We start from the raw sequence: 6,000 nt of genomic DNA on the forward strand, positions 1-6,000 counted from the left end.
CAAGGTTGTTGAAGTCTCCTCCAACAATCCAGGAGTCCATTCACGAACCTCCTGCTGCGTGCCCTAACCTCCATAGGGGCATAAACATTAAGGACTCCAAGGCACGGGTCCCCAATATCCAATCTGATCCATAGCACCCTCCCTGCCACTATCGTCCTGTGGTCTCGTAAACAAGTGGTAAGACTCGGACCAATAGAGGTGCATACACCTCCACTCCTGCCGTGGGCAGCTATTGCGTGCTCCCAGTAAGTGTGTGAGCTGCCTGGGAGTACCTTCCCTACTTGCTAGGGCCTAGGTGGGGGTGAGCTTGTGCTCCTGTAGAAGTAAGATATCAATCCGTCTGGCAAGGGCAGGCTACAGCTCCTGCCAAACAATCAATTTCTTGGAACCACGTGCCCCACTATAGTGGAGGCTATTCACATTCCAAGATGCAAGGTGTAAGCTCATGGGGAAACCTGTGATACTGTTTGGTGTGGAGGTTGCTGATGAATAGGAGAAGCTATCAGGCATGCAAGTACACTTTGCCGCCAGTCTGGATGGCAAAATCCAATCCCCCATGGTGGCCCTCGGTACCATAGGGGTGATAGATATTCCAGGTGGTACTATCAATGCATCTATCAGCCATGCTTAGATTCGGGACTCTGTGCACTGGTAGAAATGGGCCGCCTGTGCCAGGGGCTACTCGATCACATCCTTGAAGCTCTCCACTATGGAGGGGATCGAAAGATAATGCTCATGTTACCAAGAAAGTGCCTTAACTCACCAAAATTCTTGATTTGAAACTTCTTTTTCAAAAAGTCATGAACTTCAACAATCCCATTATCACTATCACCTATAATAATCAAGTCATCCACATAGATAACTTTGATAACCAAGCCTATATCTTCCTTTCTCACATAAACTAAGTGGTCTGTATCAGAGAGAGGTAAAAGTCAATGTTGGCAAGATACTCTCTGATCTTTTCAAACCATGCTCTAGGTGCTTGCTTTAATCCATAGAGCACTTTCTTTAACCTACACACATATGTGGGAATCTCAAGATCCTTATAACCTGCTCAATGCTCCATATACACCTCTTCTTGCACTTCACCATACAAGAAGGCATTCTCGATATCCATTTGCTATAAAGTCTAGCCTTTGGCTACTACCAAAGCAATCACACATTTAAAATTTGCCATTCTAGCAACTGGATTGAATGTCTCTTCATAATCTATGCTATATGTTTGAGCATAGCCTTTTGCAACTAGCCTAGCCTTATACCTACTAATAAAACTATTTACATTATGCTTGATTCTATAAACCCATTTATAGCTAATAGCTTTCTTACCCTTAAGAAATGATATTAGATCCCAAGTCTTATTGGATTCTAATGCAACCATCTTCTCATCCATTGTTGCATCCCAATGAGCATGACCAACAACATCCTCAAAGAAAGTGAACTCAACATCCTCAACCACCTTTACCATATATGCATAATGGTGAGCTACATAACCTTCAAAAACCAACTACGTACCATTGGATCACTTAGTGGAATCTTTACATTACCATGTTCTCTCTATACACGTGGTGTCTTGATTGAAGGAATACCAAGCTAATCATCCAAACTCTCTGAACCACTAGAATCTCCATCAACTCCCAAATGACTAGTAGATGCATCATTACAATCTCACACTTTCTTCTTCCCTTTTTCACTTGCAACACTTATAGATGTGCTTGAAGATGTGGGGCTACTCCTTAGTCTCCCAAACCAAGGGCTAATGGTAAATATAGTACATGATGATATTTCTAGTCCACTAAGGCTTTGTGATTCTTGCTTTTCTTTCTACACATAACTATCATCATCGTCCAATCCATCACCACTAGATACTTATCAACTACTCATCTCATCAAAAGGAATATCTATGATCGCTCTAAACTCACTTGTGATAGGGTTATAGTAATGATATCCTTTTTGCTCTAAAGACTATCCAATAAAATACATTTTCAGTCTTTGGATCAAGCTTCTTTCACAGCTCATCTAGCACATGAATATATGCAACACAGTCAAACCCGTTTAAGTGTGAACCATCAGGCTTCGTGCTTGTAAAGCATTCTTCGAGGGCTCTCCCATGAACTGTAGCTATGGGAGTTTTGTTCATAATATAGACATTAGTATGAATAGCTTCAAACTGACATATTCTTTTCTATCATCAATTCTCATGCAACTTGTACAATATGTTTATTTTTCATTTCTGCAACCCCATTTTTTATTGGTATACTCACAAGTAAACTATCTCTTTATCCCACGAAACCTCAAAAGTCACTAAACTCATTAGAGAGGTACTCTCTTCCTCCATCTAATCTCAAGCATTTGACTTTCAATCATGTTTATGTTTCAACAACAACCTTGAAAGCTTTGGAATGCTCAAATACATCACCCTTTTCCTTCAGGAAATATATCCATAGCTTTCTTAAATAGTCATCAATAAACATGACAAAGAATTGTTTGCCACTAAGAGATATGTTCTGTATAGGTCCCTAAACATTTGTATGCACAACATCAAGTGTATTTCTTCTCACATCTCTATCATGTGAGAAAGATTATATTGCTTGCTTACCAAACTAACATGCTTCACACACTTTATGAAATTCTACAACTCTAAAAGTAGACAACCTTGTAAACAATCATTTGCACTACATTAATTTCAACCTTTGCACATTTTCATGTTCCATATGTTTATGTTATATTTCAATGTCTACAACTACTCCTTTTCTTTTAGCATACATAGTAGCATTCATAGCAAAAAATATGGCATCTAAAGTAAACATACATCCAACTTTACTTCATTTTGCGACCACTTTACACTTATAATTAAAGTCTTCTACAAATAATATTTTGCATTAAATCAAAATTTATATGATTGATTATGCATATAATACATCTGAAAAACTTTTTGTATGGCCATCATGCAAAGGCAAGAGAACCTTTGCAATGTGTGAAATTAAGTGGCATGAATCATCACCCCTCTGCACATAACCTAAATTTTGCAAATATTTTATCTCTCAAAACCATTCTACATGATTGGTCATATGATTAGATGCACCTAAATCAATATATCATACATCATCACATGTGTCCCCTTTCATATAACATCATTCATCATATACTATATAGCAAACAAATGCTCATTTTTTGCTTTATTCTATCATGAAGATGATGAATAGTTTCCTTGTTGTAATTTAGCATTGTGGATATCATCCGTCTTAGCAAAACAATGAGTTGTAATATGACCTATTTTGCCACAATAATGAAAACAATACTAAAATTTCCAGAATCTCTATTCTACCATCCATCTCTTCCTTTTGAGCTCCCCTTTTTTCTAAAGTTTCCACGATCTCGTGAAACATACATTTTACCAAATTTGTGATTTAACATGTTTTGCTAGTTATCACCATGTATATTGATCTCTTTGGTGATCATAAGAGAAACCAGCTCATCAAAATTTAAAAATGGCTTCTATACATATACAGAAGTGACAAATTATTTTCAAGCTTTCTTATTATTAAGACCACCCAAGGTAGATGAAACGAAATCATCATCATCAATCATTGCATCAATCGTTGCCAAAGCATCTGCAATGCTCCTCACCTTTAAAACATACTCATTGATAGATATTTTCCCTTTCTTCAAGGCATTCAACTCTTGCTTGAGTTGAATCTTTTGTGCCTTTGTATTTATTGAAAGCATGTTCTCAAAAATTTATTCTAAAAAATTGTCCAACCTACATGTGAATTTTGTGCATTTCTAATATTCCCTAACATAGTATTATCAATGACTTCTGATAGCTGATACATCACCTTTTTATCCTTTGCACATAATCAGCCATGCACTCCACCCCACCTTTTTTCCATAAGACACATAACCCTTCATATTTTTATTGTCTCTATGAATTTTTTGATACATTTGTATTCGTAAGGCTTTAGCCTTTACATTTCAATTCTTTCTAACTTTTACAAATGCATGCACATACACTTTTGTGTATACCATTTATTAATGATGGATGTGGATGTGGCCCCCTCTCATGTGTAAGGGTGTATTTTAGTGCTTTTGCAACAAAATGAGTATTATTTCCTTTACAAAAACTAAAAATGTGATATATACATATACATCTTTGTGCCTTGTTTTTTATGCTTCTTTTGGTGTCATCAAGAAGTTCATCACACAAAGCTTCCATGATGGATAATTGTTCTTGTCTAGCTTCTCAATGATGGGATTTTCACTATTCTCTACCATTATCACCAAGTTGATACAAAATAATAAGCAAGTCTTTTGCAACCTTTCACAACAAGTGCATAGCAATACATCAAGGAGTATTTTTCACTGACTACTCAATAGTACATATAATCCACAACCTGTTTGCAAATAAAACTTGTGTTTGCTTCCCAACAAACACTTGAAGTCTTGCAAATTTGAAATCTATAATGTGTTCACCTACTTTCAATTTAATACAACTGAAATCGCAATATACCTTAAAACTGTTATCCGCAACCTTGTGACTCTAAAACAAGGCCCAAAATGGCCTCCAATTGCCAAAAAAAGCAATGGACATGCCCTGAAGGACTATTTTGCAAAATATATAATTCTCTACTCACACATCAAGTCTCATAGCAATCTATTTGCTCTACCCTAATTCCAATGCCTCCACAGGGACTATCGAAGAGAGATAGTAGAAGAATAAGAGAGCTTCTTACCTATTTTTTTTTTACTCGAATCCTTTCTTCTTCTCCTTCACTTCAGCCTTCAAAACCCACTTCTCTTAGTGGCATCTCTCTAATACAATATCGTGAATTACATGGTGGGGGGACTTGCTTAAGTTGTTGCACCAAATACACACCATACACCCAAGAAGAAGCTCACTCAAGGATACAAAAAGAGAGATGGAGACCAAAACGTTTTCTTGTTAGTTTCTTCTTCTTCTCTCACACACGATATAATATACACAAAGTATAGATAAGATACAATGCACAGGAAAGTTGCCTACTAAGTTAAACAATGCATAATTGACAACTATCGACTGGCACTATAACTATGTTAGGTATAGGTAGATGCAACAAACTAAATATAATAAGTGATAAGTCAGTGACCATGTGAGGAGCATAATGACCATCGATATGCTAAGTATAGACATGCGAACCCATTTATCCAGGCGGTCCATCATCAATGTCTGCACATGTTGAGCTTGCCACCTCAACATTAGAGAATCTTATACAAGTGTTCACCTTCCACCCATATGGAAGAATGATTTGAAGGCCTTTATTTTACCAACATTTTTATCCCAAGCTAGTATCGGGGTCCTTAGGAAGTCTATCCTAGGTCACACAAGGGTTTGGATGGTTCTTAAGAGCCTAAGAGTTTACTAGCCTAGAGCCCCCCTCGCACCTTCAACTCCTCCTACACAAGGATCCCCTACAAAGTAAATTCTCACCATCGGGGTCTATCCAAACTCTCCAAGGTGGCAAAAACAAATCCCCCTTGGTAAAGGAATCCATAACTAGCCTTGGGGAAGTTCTAGCATGCTTTCCTTTTATCCTATTGTAAATTTTGTATGTTAGGATTTTGATCAATTCAACCAAACTTCCTAAGTGCTGCAAGTAAACTTGTATGCACCATTTGCAAGCACAAGCAATTCTTTTTCAAGCAATATTTCTACACAATAGGAATGCAATCAGAGTAAGGTTTCAACCTAGTAGTAATTATTTCCAACTTGTATCTCCTTCTTGGATTTTTCTTAGGTTTCCTTTGGAATATTAATTCCAATTAGTCTTCTTTATTAGATCCTTACTTTGTTTTTATTACTTTTTTATTACTTTTTTTAACATTTCTCACAATCTTTTTTTAACCTAAACCTTTGGTCGATTGTCCTTATTATGAGTCATGGCTATTTTTCTATACCTTATGTGTTAGGATATGGTTAAGATTTGTTTTAACTTGTGGAAGCTAGATTGAAAACCTTAGAATCTT

This window comes from Lygodium microphyllum, chromosome 6 (genome assembly GCF_053477565.2).
Source record: "Lygodium microphyllum isolate KBCC chromosome 6, Lygodium_microphyllum_v1.1.10, whole genome shotgun sequence".
Taxonomy (NCBI): domain Eukaryota; kingdom Viridiplantae; phylum Streptophyta; class Polypodiopsida; order Schizaeales; family Lygodiaceae; genus Lygodium; species Lygodium microphyllum.